This window comes from Polypterus senegalus, chromosome 5 (assembly GCF_016835505.1).
Source record: "Polypterus senegalus isolate Bchr_013 chromosome 5, ASM1683550v1, whole genome shotgun sequence".
Classification (NCBI taxonomy): Eukaryota; Metazoa; Chordata; class Cladistia; order Polypteriformes; family Polypteridae; genus Polypterus; species Polypterus senegalus.
In genome coordinates this window covers 110,738,674-110,756,254 of record NC_053158.1, presented here as the reverse complement: position 1 = coordinate 110,756,254, position 17,581 = coordinate 110,738,674, and the positions used below count along the sequence as shown (strand labels likewise).

The 17,581-nt window shown below is 38.2% G+C and overlaps 1 long non-coding RNA gene across 1 annotated transcript in view; it reads left to right on the top strand.

Moving 5' to 3' along the window:
• LOC120529442 overlaps positions 1-17,374 on the top strand; it is a 57,143-nt gene extending 39,769 nt beyond the window's left edge. Inside the window, exon 3 of the long non-coding RNA XR_005633744.1 lies at positions 16,518-17,374. This is a non-coding gene — a long non-coding RNA (uncharacterized LOC120529442). The remainder of the gene's footprint in view (positions 1-16,517) is intronic.
• Positions 17,375-17,581: the final 207 nt, after the last annotated feature.

The window sequence follows — 17,581 nt, the reverse complement described above, 5'->3', positions numbered from 1 at the left end:
ATCTTGAAATGCAGACACAATTATTTTGAAATATCTGAAAAATGTTCTGCAGATACCTTAAAATGTGAAGGAAATTATTTTATGATATCTCAAAGCGAGTTTCAGATATCTTAAAAAGTAAGTTACATTTTAAGATATCTGAAATTCATTTTGAGATATCTCTAAATGTTAATCCGGCTTGCCATAGTACTTTTTTGCACAAGTTAACAAAACTGATCTAAGTGTTTTTAACTTATACATGTTTTTCTTTGCTTGAAAGCTTGCATCTGCTGTATTGCAGTTATCAAACATTTGTCTTTTCCTTCAATTTAAAGAATAAATCAAGGGCATCTTCCCAGGCTTGTGGTGTTTGAAGGTTATATTGTTCTTTCACATATGTGAGGTAATCTTGTATATCTTCATCTCCACAAAGACCAACAGTTTCACTTTGGTCCCTCAGGTCCTGTAGCTGCTGCTGTGCAACTTGAAAACCACAATCCCTTGACCAAAACCTATAATACAGGAATATAAACATTCAATAGCAAAAATGAATCTTTGCTTAAAATATGATATATACATAAAATGATACTAAAAAAAACTAAATAAATTAGGACCAGTACCTTAATTTGCTCAGTGGACAAGAAAGTCTGAAAGTTGCTAAATATCTCAAAAAATGGAAATGATCAGAACATATTTGGTAAATGATGATAAATGACACAATAACTACAAATTTTGCCAACTGTCTTGTTAAAAAAAAACAAAGTTTGAATGTGCATAGTCTTTATAAACAATAGCATAAATTATTATGTCATGAAACCAAAAAAGGTGTGTATTTCTTTAAAACAGAGAATATATAGATACGATTTAAAGAACCACAATAAGGCAGGAACAATCCCTTTACATGACGTCAGTTCATCGCAGGGAAGCAAATCTTTTCCTACAAACCCAGAATCGAGGTTTGTCAGTCAGGGGTTTAATCAAATATGTGTGTCATTAAGCAGACTAATCAGACTTTAAATGAAACCCCTCACATTGCAAAGTGCCAGTGTTAAATTAACTCTCACATTATTTAAGTAACCGTTTAAGACTTAATAAACCTAAAATGTTTATATTTCACTGTATTACTGACCTTCTTTGATCGAGGGCTATGCTACTGAGTACTGTGAAAGGCTGCATTGTTTGATCCAGTTTAGAGACACAGAAAACAGACAGGCGTGAGCAGATGCTTGTAGCGATTTATTATTGCAGCCGCAAAAAAAGCTCCAGTTTTCATTTTCATTCTCTTCTGTTCTCCCGCATCCCTCAATCAGCTAACCACAGCAGAAAGCGCCCAAGTTACGTTAAATCAAGCGTCATCTCTGATGGACATTCAAACAGTAAACTTGCAAATATGTAATCACTGCGTGATTCTACGCTATTTGGCCGTCAGTGCATTGCAAGCTCTGGTAGGCTAACTGAACAGCTTACTGAGGACGTTCTCATTCCAAGTGAATTTCATAATATTGTAAAACAGGCCGATTCTCACACACATTCACGCATGTCACTCATTTCGAGAAAGCCAGGGAGTCTACGAATGCTATTCTCACGGGCGTAACTGCCTTCTCACTGATAAAAGGTGTTCAAGAAACCGTTCCAAGTTCCCCCTTGTGTTCGGTGCTTGAGAAACCTAAAACCACTCACATGGAATCTAAAGGTGACGGTTTTAACAACTGTGTTGCACAGTTATCAAAACAGTTCATTTTGTCTTGCGTCCAAACCATCTCGTATCGGTTAAGACTCTTATAATGCTACAAGTGTGTTTTTGATTTTAGCTATGATGGGCAACACCTTGGGTTATGGCTTTACTTATATTGTACCATGAAAAGCACAACTTTTGAAAGTGACGACTGCTGTGAATAAAATATGATCGTCAAGGCAGGGAAAGGCACAAATAACAACTGTACCTGTTGCCAGCCAATCAAAGGCAACACTCACGTGAACATACAGTATAGGATGGATTTGGAGCAAAATCTCCGTAAACTGTAATGCGGAAACAATGATCATCACTACGCCACCTACACAACCTAACATAAAAGATAATTCAAAAGGGACTAGGTCTGTGAGGCAAACTGTACAATTCGTTGGGATTTCCTGGGGGGCATTCTGTGTAGACATTCTGGAAGGTCTGATTCTATGCTTGTTCCATAGTCGCTTGCATTCCTCTTGGTCTTTCTGCAGGATATCAGTTAAACAGAAGCGTAGCAAACATTTGTGTTTATAACTGCCGTAGAAATGGCCCGAGTCTTTCAAATCCTCGAAAAGGTCCATCCAGAACTGTGAACTAACAGAAAGCATATGTTATAAACATACGAGACAACATGTTAATAAAATACTTGTAAATGTTTAAATTATATCAAGTGCGGCGCATTAATTATAATAAAGATAATGCGCTTACCGTTGTTTTCTGTACTGTGCCCACCAGGATTCAATTATTTGATTAGATGTTGATGTCCCATAAATATGACTTGCTTCTACTGAAAAACAGTCACTGTGATGTGACCTCAATGCACATTGCATTGCTGCCATTATTCCATTTTCTGTTCCACAATCTGTTCTCAATCGCATCGGAACAACTCGAAGGTCATAAATGACCTTCATATAGTTAGATGCCACTACTGCTGGATTATTATTAGTTGGGCCACATATCCACCATAATATTTTTCTCGAGAATCCATCAACGCACCCGCTAACACCGAAACCGTACGGTTTTAACTTATCATTGCCATCGACGTGCCAAACATAATTAGGCCCCAAAGAATGATAACTTTTTCGGATCCTCCTTGCTCGAGTTCCAGAGGGATTCATTTCTGACATAAGCTTCATTACTTCACTTCTTCGAGCTCACAACTGATACTTTTATTTTAAAATCTGAAACATTGTCCGATAACCAAACAGCTGTCCAGGTCCACGTAGTTCCCTTTGAATCGTAGAATGGACTACCTGTAAAGAAGTGAAATTGCCTCGCTGTGAAAGACCAAACAGTCTTAATTTTGGTTGCAGATTCCATAGACTTATGCCTTGATGCGTCTTGAGGAAATCTAAAATCACATCGTACCTGTGACTTTTTCTAAAATATTCATTTATTAAATCAGACATGTCTGTGGTATTCACAACACCTATTTAAAAACATTACATTATTTAGTGTTGATGGATATTTAAAGCACAGTAACCCATAAAAAAGTAACTGACATTATATAATAATCATATATTGCTCATTTTAAAGTTTCAAAGTTACAAATGTTTCCCATTTTTCATTTATTCTGATAACTCGCTTACCTCTTCAACGTTAGAAGTACTTCTAAAAGTGACTGAATGGGCCCTGAAATGGACCGGCGTCTCGTCCAAAACTTTTGGACTTCTGCCTAGTGCTGTCGGGACATGCTCAGACTCCCCACGTCACTGAACTTGACTAAGCGCGGTATATTATGTTATTTCTGCAATACTGTATGCCCAATGGTTATTAACTTATGCACATATCAGTACCATTTACTTACAGTCAGTTTAAGTTTATTATATAGTATGCCATTAAAAACATAACATGCCTGAATCATTTTCTAAAACGCTTGTCAATACACTTAGAGAGCATCTGCAGTTATGGCAATAGGCTGTTCTTAACCGAAGATTTGTGCCACAAAAAGGACAAACAATGTTTATTTCAAACAATGTTGGAACGAACTGAAAACACCTTAAAACTGTGCAATATCAGCGCTAGGCTTGCTTTATAACCAACCGCTGAAACTATACTAAAAAAACGAGACTGATATGACAAAAATGATAATGTTCCTGTATCTTCAAAAATACCACCAGTGCAGATATTCTTCTTCTTCTCCTGTCAGGTAAAGTAAAAATTATGTCATTTCCGTTTTGAGAGTCCACTTCCGTTTTCTTTCTAATTTGTTTCATGTGTTTCAAGTTAATTTGTAGTTTGTGTTTCATGTTAATTAGTTTTATGTGTTTTTTGTTAATTTGTTCTATGTGTTTCATGTTAACTTGTAATTTGTGTTTAATGTTGTTTTATGTGTTTTTTATTAATTTGTTGTATGTGTTTTTTGTTAATGTTTATTATGTGTGTTTTTTTCACGCTTTGCCCCTCAGGGCCACCGTATTCAGCTCTCTCTGGATCAGTTCACAGCGGAGTGTGAAGCAGCTGGGATGGGAAACAGCACCTCCAAATCTGAGACCATGGTCCTCAGCCGGAAAAGGGTGGAGTGCCCTCTCAGGGTTGGGAGCGAGATCCTGCCCCAAGTGGAGGAATTCAAGTATCTCATGGTCTTGTTCACGAGTGAGGAAAGAATGGAGCATGAGATCGACAGGCGGATCAGTGCAGCGTCCGTAGTGATGAGGGCTCTGCATCGGTCTGTTGTGGTGAAAAAGGAGCTGAGCCGTAAGGCAAGCTCTCAGTTTACCAGTCAATCTACGTTCCTACCCTCACCTATGGTCATGAGCTATGGGTAGTGACCGAAAGAATGAGATCGCGAATACAAGCGGCTGAAATGAGTTTCCTCCACAGGGTGTCTGGGCTTTCCCTTAAAGATAGGGTGAGAAACTCAGTCATCCGAGAGGGGCTCAAAGCAAAGTAGCGCCACTGCTCCTCTGCATCGAGAGGAGTCAGATGAGGTGGCTCGTGCATCTGATCAGAATGCCTCCTGGACGCCTCCCTGGTGAGGTGTTCCGGGCATGTCTAACAGGGAGGAGGCCCCGGGGAAGACCCAGAACACGCTGGAGGGACTATGTGTCCCGGCTGGCCTGGGAACGTCTTGGGAAGAGCTACAAGAAGTGGCCGGGGAGAGGGAAGTCTGGGCATCTCTGCTCAAGCTGCTGCCACCGCGACCCGATCTCGGATAATGGATGGTATTTACATATGATGACAATATCATTTTTAAGACGAAATGCAGCAAAATATATTTACAGTGATCCCTCGTTATATCGCGCTTCAACTTTCGCGGCTTCACTCCATCTCAGATTTTAAATGTAAGCATATCTAAATATATATCACGGATTTTTCACTGGTTCGCGGATTTCTGCGGACAATGGGTCTTTTAATTTATGGTACATGCTTCCTCAGTTTGTTTGCCAAGTTGATTTCATACAAGGGATGCTATTGGTGGATGGCTTAGAAGCTACCCAATCAGAGCATGTATTACGTATTAAATAAAACTCAATGATATATGATATGCTTCCCGCGCGGTGCTTGATTGTTTGCTTTTCTCTGTCTCTCTCTCACTCTCTCTGACATTCTCTGCGCCTGACGGAGGGGGTGTGAGCAGAGGGGCTGTTTGCACAGAGGCTGTTTGCCTAGAGGATACGGACGCTCCTCTAAAAAATGCTGCTTTATCGCGGTGCTTTGGCATACTTAAAAGCCCAAAAGCACGTATTGATTTTTTGATTGTTTGCTTTTCTCTCGCACTCTCTCTCTCTCTCTGACATTCTCTGCTCCTGACATGCATTCTTTAAAGAGGAAGATATGTTGGCATTCTTTTAATTGTGAGAAAGAACTGTCATCTCTGTCTTGTCATGGAGCACAGTTTAAACTTTTGACTAAAGGGTGTTATTTCATGTATAGAGGGCTCTAATAATGTTAACAGTGTGGGAGAGTTTATAAGGGCTTAAAATATATAAAAATAACCATACAAACATATGGTTTCTACTTCACGGATTTTCACCTATCGCGGGGGGTTCTGGAAAGCAACCCCCGTGATCGAGGAGGGATTACGGTATTATATTATACATTTTAAACTTTTAACTTCATTTAAATAATCTATATTGTTAATAATTAAACATGTGAGGACACGGTGCCGCAGCACTAGCGAACTGCTGGCGCTCCATTCACAGATTGTTTCTGCCTCGTGCTGTATTCTTGCTGGTGCTGACGCGACACTGGAAGGATAGATGGAGAGAATAATTAAACACATACTACGAAGATATTTCAATGTTCCTTAAATGTTTTGAAGAATCAATGTTCTAAGCTTACAGATGGCTTAATGTCTATTACAGAGCTGATTGTATGGCGATTGGGTATTTGGGGAAAGAAAAGTAAGGACAGGAATTAGAGGTTAGTACATTTGAAAGAGACAGTACTGCTGCAATAAATTATTTCATCGAAGGTCATGCATGACACAGCAAGCATCTTGCGTGAGACATGAACAATCACTGCGCCACTGTGTTCCCATGTTTAATAACACGCTTTAACTCCTATCATCATGAAAATGATATCACATATACAGGTACATCTCAGTATTTTAATTATTCAGAGAGGTGTAATATCATGAATGTAATGGATTCTGTGTCCTGTCAGAGGAAGAAAAAGCCCAGAAGCACGTAGTGATTCACACACATCGAGCACATAGAAGATCAAATATAAAACAAAGCATTTAACGTGCTACTTTAGTTACGATGGCATTTGAGAAGCTAGTAAATTAAACAATTTTAAGATGAAGTTTATGATGTTCTACTTTAATGACAAAATAAACTACATGATTAAAGTGAAAATTGTGAGATTAAAGTTGACATTTCGTGCTTTTTTCCCCACTGTGTGCCTTTTTTTTCTCTGTACCCTAATAAGCTTTCATATGACACTCAGACGGTGGGCTACGACTCGCCTTTTCATGGCAACGTTGATATCTGACAACTTCTTTTTTATTTCGGGCACTGTGCAACTTTGTGAACTTGAGCTTTCGAGTTTCTCCAACGTGCTATGTCACTCGATCAGCTTCCTTTTGCTGTTTATACCACTGTTTAACCCAACAAATAGTATGTTTTTCTTTGCCTCCACTTGGTATTCGCTGAAATTCTATTTTCCCTTGTGCTTTTGCCATTGCCGTTTCACAAAACAATGAGCTTAAGGGCTATTTATATTGATTTGCATATTCAAAGAGGTGTAATTCTGGGGGAGTTGGGTTGGGGCAGCAGTCACGTGCATGTGTGTTAATTTTCACGCTGACCAGGATTTATTTAGCGGAAGAACGCGTAAGCTGGCGTTTGCACAAATTTATGCATCTGGATTTTTTTCCGCTTTTGTGCTTACGTCATATTATAGTGTGAATTCTACGCACGGCGGTACACATGAGGCCCCAGGTCTTCATCCTCTATCGAGGTTTTTAAAAGTCGGCTTAAGACCTACTTGTTTTCTTCTGTCTTTCATTGTGATTGATGGGATTGTGGTGGATTTTACAATTGGTTGTTTTATTAATCTGCATTCGCATGATTGTATTGTGTTTATTTTAATGCTTTTTTGTACAGCACTTTGGCACAACCTCTGTTATTTCAAAAGTGCTTTTATAAATAAATAAATAATAATAAATAAAAATAATAACGCTTTTGGGTCTCTTTTTGATGCGCTGCTCTTTCTTCTTCACTTAGTCATTGACATGTCATCTAGAACATATCAACTTTTTAAGAGCTTAGAGCACAGGAAGTGTGTCTGCCAAAAGCATTCCAACAACTGAGAGGTTAGATGACCGTGGTCTTGTTTAAAAATGGTTGTAAGTAGGGAGTGACTTGCTTCCAAAGGTTGTAAGTATGACATGAAGTGACTGTCTCGCGGGCCATGAAAGTGTCACTCTGTCTCTCTTCAAAAGATCACGTCTCTTTGCAGGAAAAAATGTCTCATCTCGTCCCAAGATTTTTTTTTATCTATACTAATAAAAGGCAAAGCCTTCACTGACTGACTGACTGACTGACTTACTCATCACTTATTCTCCAACTTCCCATGTAGGTAGAAGGCTGAAATTTGGCAGGCTCATTCCTTACTGGTTACTTACAAAAGTTAAGCAGGTTTCATTTTGAAATACGCGTAACGGTCATAATTAAATACTACTTATGTACATATATACGTCCATAGCCTGCAGCTTGTTTGCCGTGTGAGGCGGCGTCGCGTCCCCCATCACTACACCTCCCACGTAGTTGACTGTCTGCCTATATTGCGTCCCCCATCCCCACGCCTCCCATGTAATTGACTGCCTGCCCTATAAAGGCCGTCCTTCGCTCCTGTCTCTTCATTCCCTTCCTTGGTTAGCCACGGTATTCACATCTCCCAGCTGATAACTGCAGCCTTTTTATTTCATCCACGGCTTCTCAGCTGTTTTATTGTTCATTTATTACGAAGCAAAATTAGCGATGAAGGCGGTTGTATGCTTACAATGCTAGACAGATGCTGAATGTCCCTTCAACACAAGTCGTGCAAATACTAATGTAATTGAAACAAACCTGCTGCCAAATACTCGCAGAAAAATCCACAAGTTAATAGACACGCTGTCGCTAAATACTTGCAGGCAAATCCACAACTTAATAGAGACGCTGCCGCTAAATACTCACAGGCAAATCCACAAGTTCATAGAGAGACTGTCGCTAAATACTCGCAGTCAATTCCACAACTTAATACCAGGAATGCCTGTTAAAAATCTTAGATTCACGAGTAGCGATTTGGGTAGTGAACACTTCGATGAATGAAACCTGTTATCTTTACAACAGTTGACAAACACGGCATGTAACTTGAACACAACACATCCTCCAAATACAAACCTGATTGAAAGAAATAATGATAATCAAATCCTTGATGACAGCAACACTCATAACAGTGACAAAACAATTACATTGACAATCATTATACGTTATTTTTAAAATGTTTCCTTTTCTTTTTCATAACTTATTTAACACACTACTTCTCTGCTGCGAAGTGCGGGTATTTTGCTGGTACTGTATATACACTGAATGGAACAGTTCCTGATGAAGTAAAAGTGTCAGTTATCAGACCATTAATTAAAAAGCCACAGGTAGACCCAAATACGCTTATTAATTACAGACTTGAATCAAGTTTACCCTTTCTCTCTAAAATACTTGAAAAACATCGTCGCCCTGCAGATTTAGTCTCACCTTACTCATTACATTTGAGAAATACCAGTCTGGCTTCTGCACTGGTCATAGTACAGAAATAGTACTAACACGTGTTGTAAATCACAAACCTTATATCCTTTGATGAAGGAAATTCCACAGTTATTATGCTGTTAGATGTGAGTGCAGTATTTGATACCATTGACCGTTCATTTTTATTACAGTGGTTGGAAAATTACATTGGGCTCACAGGCACTGTTCCAGTACATACAGAAATGCTAACAGTACTCCACCATTATACTCAAAAGTTAAATATGGTATTCTGCATGGCTCACTACTGGGACCTTTATTCTTTTCACTTTACATGATTCCACTGGGAACTATCATTAGAAAACAAAATTAATTTTCACTATTATGAATCAGCATGTAATTTAGGTTTTCATCTTTGATGCTTGCATGTAATTTAAAACACATAATACAAAACTATCCAAAATATTGGAAGATTAAGATGTTTTCTATACATGAAGGAGACTGAGAAAGTAATGCCTTTCAGTGTGTGATATGAACCATAACTGATTTATATCATTTCAACATAAGAATATATTTGGCTTGAAAAAAGTTGTGTAAAGTTGAATTTTCATTATTTTGTAAACTTAGCAACACTATAATGCGGTAAAAACTGTAAATTTGGCATAATATAACACTAATACACAACTATTGTAGCCTCATTTATAATAACAGAAATTAGATAATATTCATTTAAGTGTTTATTATAGCATACGTTATAAAAACTACCCTTAGTGTATAATTTGAGCCATCATTAGTTAACTGCTTCACTACAGGACACATCATTAAAAGTCATTATAAATGGTTTAAGAATGATGCATTAAAGAATTCAATGTCTTTTGAATATATTCTTTGGGGTACTTTAAAATTTAATAATTTGAGTCAATGATTCAAACTTGATTGGCTGCTTTGCTATCTATTAGTGCATCATTAGAAAATCCATTTGAAAATTACGTGTGTACAGCTAATTTGTTGTGATCTTTTAATATTTCTTCAGATCATGTGTATTATTAGTGTCATATTTCGTCAAGACTGGAAGGGTCTTAATTTACAAGTGGTTTGGAACATTTTCGAAATAAAAATTATATTTAATACATTTTTTTTAAAGTATACAAATACTTAACAAAACCTCATTGGTGATATTAGTGTCACATTATTATGAAATTAGAAGATAATATGTTAACGACTTTGCATTCACTGACCACATAATGATGGCAATAAAACTTTTGAAAGAATACATTGCAAAAGCACTGATTTTACCTTCTTATAACATGTACTAGATGACAAAAAACTACTGTTATTAATTTTGGCAATCCTTATTCATTATTGATCCAAAAAATTGAAAGTTTTATGACAATATATAGAAAAGCCTAGGAGGATATGTTGTTGAGGCATAACATAAAAATGGAGGTACATTTTGAATGTGTATAGCAGGAACATCATAACATGTACTGTAACATTTTTCTAAATAACTTCTGAAATACAAAATTGTAATGCCTGACCCCTTACCCAGACTGGCCACTACACTACCAAGACTTATTCCTTGGATTACCTGAGGTTTCTTGCTCTAATAATAAGCCATACACCTTACAAGTTGTCTTATTTTTCCCAATACGACAAAATAACCAGAAACAGTAAACAGATATGTAAAATTAAACACTAATATATATTGTAACTTGAAAAGACAGACAAATATTCAATACTAAATATATATGTGCACAAAACACCACTATCCCAAAAACACCAGTGACTAATTACTATATATAAGACACGAATATACAATTATTTACATTAACCTTCCCTTGCCCCTAAATAATAAACAAAAGCACATAACACAAATACAAACATGGATTGGATAAACACAGCAGTTGAAAATCTGGTGATAAATGTGTTTAAAATAAAGTCTGGCGGTAATGAAACTGGCTGTAGTGATATTGTGCTTCCTCCCGACAACAAAACAACCTCACTGTAGAAGTCCTGACAATGGTTAGAATGAATTCAAACCCCGGGGTTACTTTGCTCTGGCTGCCGTGATGTAGGATCGGTAATTTAAAAAGCAGGCAGTGGAATAAAGCAATAAATAGCAGTGATGAGTTTGTAGATGAATGGTTAAATTGTCTTTTCTTCTCTCTCTCTCTCTCTCTCTCTCTCTCTCTCTCTCTCTCTCTCTCTCTCTCTCTCCCTCTCTCTCTTCACCTTTTGCCTTCTTTTTCTTTCACCTTCGCCTCTCTTTTTTAAATGTAAAACGTCCCGGATGTATATGGTGTGTAAACAGGTGATTTCTGTCTCGGGGCTGCTGTGTCTGTCCATCAGCCTTCCCCTCTGCACTTACAGGGGCAACATTCACTGATTCATACATAATGGACAGTAAACGGGACAATGAAAACAAAATTCACTCAGCACAAACATAGAATATAATATCATGTACAAAATTGATATATAAATTCAATTAACTTTTTAAAATATACATTTAAAAGTCTATGTGGATTTACTGAGAAAGATTAGTTTAACACTACCATAACCATTTGTGATATCTGCAGTAACGAGGACATGCTATTTTACAACATTTGTGCAGAAGACCAGTATGAAGCAAGATAAATGAGCACAAATCACACATCACATACAAGCACTCAAATAGGAAGACAGCTTTTCGGAGTTAAATTGATTATTGACATACACCTACCTATGTTGGTCCTCAACTGAGATCTGTTGGCTTCATAGTCTATACTATCTCTTTCGGATGAGTTCACAGTTTTTCCTCTAGCACAGTTCCAGGAAATTTCTATGTTCACAGCATAAAACATTACCTGAAAAAGACAATTTTGACATGTAAACTGCTGCTGTTGTGGAGACATGCACCAATTATGCTCAGATACTCAAATGTTGCTCTGCATATATCAAATGATACCCAAATGTGTACCCTGAAAACACAACCTCAGAGCCAATACCAATCTTTATTGTTCCACCGGGGTGCATTCATGTGTATTTTTATAGTATCCTAGTGCCTGTAAATGCATGAATCAGCATTAACTATTTGGTTTGATCATTGGCTGCAGTGGCACAAGTTTTACAAATGTATAATGAAACTATCCATTGACTTACAAACTTATTCAAACTGTACATTTCTGGGAAATCAGAATCTATACTTGTACAACAAACTCTAGGCACCTAGTGATGAAATATCCTTTCTGAAATGCCTCTGACAGCTACACTGTGTTACTTACTTAACTCATCGCCGCACACCTGCTCTTTAGGCCTTTTTCCATGGTACCCAGCCAGGCACAGCCTGAAGAATCAACACAGGTCGAACCTCCATTGGGCACACCACCTGGAACCATAAGGATCCAATGCTTTGTGGATTGAGCAACAGTCAAAAGCAAGCACCTTGTCGCATCAATTCCCAGTTACTGAAACTGACTCTAGGGACACAGAATCTAGCCTCTCTTGTGAGAAAAAAACCTGAGCTAATTCAGGAGGTAGATAAGTATCATCTAGATATAGTCAGGTTCTCCTCAACACAGAGCTCTAGAACCAAGCTCCTGGAGAGGGGCTGGACGTTATTCTTGCACAGGGTGTGTGTCAGGTGAGTGTGGGCTTACTTATAGCACCCCAGGTTTGGTGCATGTACACTGGAGTTTACCCTAGGGACAAGAGAGTCTCCTCCCTCCTACCTCAAGCTGGGGAGGGCTCTAATTCTTGTCTGTGCTTATGCACAGACAATTAATTCAGAGTATTCAGCTTCCTTGGAGATCTTGGGGGGAGTGTTGGAAGCTGCTCCATCTAGGGACTCTATTGTTCTACTGGGGGACTTTAACACTCATGTGGGTAACAACAGTGAAACATAGAAAGGTGTGATTGGGACAACGGCCTACCTGATTTGAACCTGAGTTGTGTTTTATTATTGGACTTCTTTGCTAGTCACAGTTTGTCCATAACGAACACCATGATTCAGAATAAGGGTGTTCATAAGTGCACCTGGCACAAAAGCACCCTAGGACATAGGTTGATGATCAATTTCATAGTCATGTCATTAGATCTATGACCATATGTCTTGGACATTCAGGGTGAAGAGAGAGGCTGAGCTGCCAGTTGATTATTACCTGGTTGTGAGTTAGCTCAGATGGTGGGGGAAGATACCAGACAGACAAGGCAGACTCAAATGTATAGTTAGGATGTGTATCTGTCTGGGATATCTTCATCTTGTTCCTTCAGACAAACTTCTCCTGTACTCCAAGGGAAGCTGGGGTCATTGAATCTGAATCGGGCCAGATTCCTTGACGCCATTCCTGAGGCAGCTGCACACAGTTGTGGCCATAAGGTCATTAGTACCTGTCACAGCGATAATCCACATACCTGGTGGTGGATGCCAGTGGTAAAGGGAGTCTTCAGACTGAAGTTGGAAGCCTTTTGAACAGCTTTTTGGAACTCCAGAGGCAGTTGATGGTACTGACAGGCCAAATGGAGCACAGTGATGACAGCTGCAAAAGTAAAAACTCGGATATGAGAGGAGTTTGGTGAAGCCATGGAAAATTAGTTTCATTTGGTGTCAAATATATTTATAAATAAACTGTCAGGTGACTCAGGAGGTAGAAGCAGTACTTTGCCCATGCGGTTTGTAGCAGGGATGGAGTGCTACTGACCTCACCTGTGGATATAGTCGGTTGGTTTGAAAGAACACTTTGAAGACCTCCTAAATCCCACCAAAATGCCTTCCTCTGAGGAAGCAGAGTGAGGGGCAAGTTTATACTTTGCACTCAGAACACGTACGTGCACGCATTATGGCTCCCACATGTTCCCAGCGTTCATTTGATGCGTCTTCTGAATACATCCTCAGAAATGAACGTGATGCATGCATGAATTGTACTACCAGCAAAAGCTTTGGCATAGTGTGTTCAATTTGGAATGTGACGTCAGAGTCTCTGTTTATTATCAACATGTGACAGCAAACCGCTTTACAGATCCTAAGGGATCAATGTGCGTGCTTCGATTATTCATGAATGGTTCGATGTGGTGAAGCAAACTGCTGACATTCAAATGCATTTGTGGTGCTTTTATTTTCAAGCATCACATTCCCATCGTAATGACACAATAATTTTAAAGGTCTCAAATACCATCTTCTGTGACATAGTTTTTTTTTTGTACCTTCACAACAGCATCAGAATGTATGGAAGCATATTTGAGTCATAAAGAAAAAAATGGACATTTTTTGATTGAAGTGGAAATTTCAGCTTTAATCTCAAAATTTCCACTTTATTCTCATAGTTAATTTTGTTATTAAAGTAGACCGTTGTAAACGTCATCTTAAAACCAACCCAATTGTTAATCACCATGTGCTTCTGTGGGGTTGACAGTAGTAGTGTGCAGCAATTGCCACACAGAACACATTAAATTTATGGTATTCCAGCTCTCTGCACATTTAGAATCCTTCGATTTATACTTGATATCAATTTCATGATGAAATGCTTTAAAATATCTACAGTATATTACATTTTGCAGATAAATCTGTAACTTCATTTAAATAATGAATACTGTACTGTTATTAATTACACATGTGGGGCGGCACATTGACAGAGCGGTAGCACAGCTGCCTCGCAAGGAGTCACTTCCCTGGTGTTCGCTGACTGCAGTTTGCATGTTTTCCTATAATTTTCCACAGTGTGCTTCAGTTTCTTTCCAAGGAAATGCAAGTCTGGGGATTTGGTGATGCTATAATGATTCTAGTGTATGTGTGTGCTTGTTTTCACCTTGCGATGAGCTGATGCCTCGTCCAGGAATTGTTTCTGCCTTGTGCCCAATGCTTGCTGGAATGGGTGCATCTCTGGATTGATGAATTTAATCATTAAATATCCATCCTTTTCAGAGATACTGCAGCAAGGTGCCCTGAATTTAATGGATGTTTTGGGTAATTCACAGCACAGCAAAACTGAACATTGTTTTTTCACCGTGATGATATTTCGCACTGCCACCTGGTGTTATCCTCCAGATTTACATAACATATGCTCGCAAGTATAAACAGTACACCACTTGCAAATTAAGCAGCGCCCTGAGGCGCACACGTCACGTCAAGTGAAGGGCTAACAGACTGTACGGGGAGGAGCTATCCGAATGTAAATAGGTGGCGGGAAAAAAGGAAAAGAAAAGAGCTAGGAGAGAGAAGGAGGCCATAACAGAAAAAGGCACGAGGGAAAGGATTAACACCTCTTGGATATCGTCAGGTGAACCCGGGTTCATTTCCAATCAAATTGTTTTTTCTTTCGGGAGGAAGGAATACGGAAGAGGACTTGATGGGCCAACACAAGGAACAGTTAATCCGTATGTGTTCCGGAATAAGAGATATGGTCGGCGTCACATTCCCCACTACAGACTGAGCTCAACGCTCCATACAGATAAGATTTAAAAGACTATAAATCCATTGTTTTTTTTTTGTTTCCATTTGCTCAATTTTTTATTAGTAATGTATGTTTTCAAGGTTTTATGTCATGATTTGTGTGGGGAGGGGAAGCGCTGCAGTGCGATATTATGTATATAAGGTTTTTTATTGTTGTTGTTACAGTGATCTTGTGTATTGTCTTCCAATAATCATTTTGCTCTACCCTGCTTTCACTGGTGTGTCTCTATAATTGAAGTGGTGAAGTAGAAAAGTAGTGTTGGTCACTCGCAGATTATTTGTTTTCTTTTTCTCTTGCTGCCATTCAAATAGGGTAGCGCGTATTATAATTGTGCCGGATCTGAGAGTGGTACAACTGCCTCAAGCAGAGTTTAATGCTGTGTCCACGATACAACTAATGAGAAACGTATTGTTAAAAAATATTTTGATCCTGTTACAGCTTTACGGTTTGATAATATTCTAAACAATCAATCTGACTGTAGTGCTTACCTTAATAATGCTAATTCTATTCAAGATTTGAGACGTACGTTTTTGCTTTGGAAGTCAGAAAAAGAGACTCAAGACTGGAGCCAGAATTCAGTCTTTCTTTGTCTAGAATGATGTCAGAAAGGTCCTTAAACAAACTAAAATAAAAAAAGACAGAATAAATGGGTCCTGGTTTCACTCCTGTGTGAGGCAACTCTCCCCAGTATTGTACTCCATATCTGAGATCTTGGTGCCTAGTCTTTGGGAACAGGCAACGGTAATCCACTTGAAAAAACAACACAACCCAAAACATTATGTGACTTCAGACTGGTGACCTTAACTTCTAACATCATGAAATCATCTAAAAAGTTAATTTAGAAACAAATACTTAAAAAAACCCAAGCTAATCTGGACCCTTACCAATTTGTATACATACAAAGAGAGGGGTAGAGAATGCCACAGCAACACTTCTGAATTTAGTGTTTGAGCATTTGGAAGGATAAAAAAATATGTAAGATTGCTATTTAAAGATTTCTCATCAGCTATTAACACAATGCATCCCCACATTTTTGTTAATTCTTTTGGATCTAATAGTAAGTTCACTTTTTGACCTGACCACTTTAATAAATTTAAATTGTGTCACACACGTACACTTAGGAGGCAGCCAGCAAGCCCTAAGGTGAGTGATGTTACAAGAGGCAAGGGGTCGATTGTATGTACTAATGTCTCTCTCTGTCTCTCTCTCCATCAGCAGAACTAAAGAAGAAAAATAATAACTTGCCTTCAGTACTTCTGGTCACCCAAAATGGTTACCTTTCCTCAACCCTGGTTCCATATTCCACCGATGACATCACTTCCAACTCCCCCGAGATGATGTCACTTCTGGGCCCCCCTTACGATGTCACTTCCAGCTCTGCCATGATGGCGTCACTTCCGGGCCGCACCATGATGATGTCAAATCTTTCAAACCGCTTTTGATGTAATTTCTTGTAATCTCATTTCCTGCCACCATTTTGTTATAAAAACAAGTTGTTTTCACTGCTCTGTATCAAATACTTTTATTTATTTTTTTTTTATCCATATTTCGCTATTTCTTTGCATCTTGTCCATGGACATTATACAGGGTCAATCTTTTTGAGACTGCCTGAGTGATTTAATTCTATTACAACTGATAACAGGAAATTATGTTTTTCCTTTACAGTATTAAACCGGACACTTTTTATTTAAACACAGTCCTATCTAGTATATTGAAAAGATGTTACTTGTACAACCTGTACTGGATGTAGTTCATAAATCATTAGAGTTTTCTCTCTAAATCAGTGTTTGCCCTGAATGTACATAAAAATTATAATCTACTTTCCAATATAGCTTTTCTTCCTAAAATTTCAGAAAAAAGTAAGAATATCTCTTCTCATAAAATGTAATATTTATGAGAAATCCCAGTTTAGATTTTACCCTAGTCACATCATAGAAGCTGATGTATGTTTCAAATGATGTTTTAATCTCCTTCAGTGCTGGAAATGACAGAATTGTTTTTTTTTTTTAAACCTAACTACAAGTTTTCATACACTTGATCATAGCATTTTTGTACATCATCTTCAGAATTTATTTGGCCTATCAGGTACTGTTCTTAGTTGGCCTACTTCATATACTATAAATCTAATTTTTTTCAATAAATGTAAAACTCTGAAGACAATATTTGTTCATTTCTGTTGGACATGGAGTCTTTCTATAAATAAGTTCCTGTTTCAAGGTGTAATTTTGTAACGGCCGACCCCTTATTCCCAGCCGGCAGCTACACCTCCAAGACCTGTG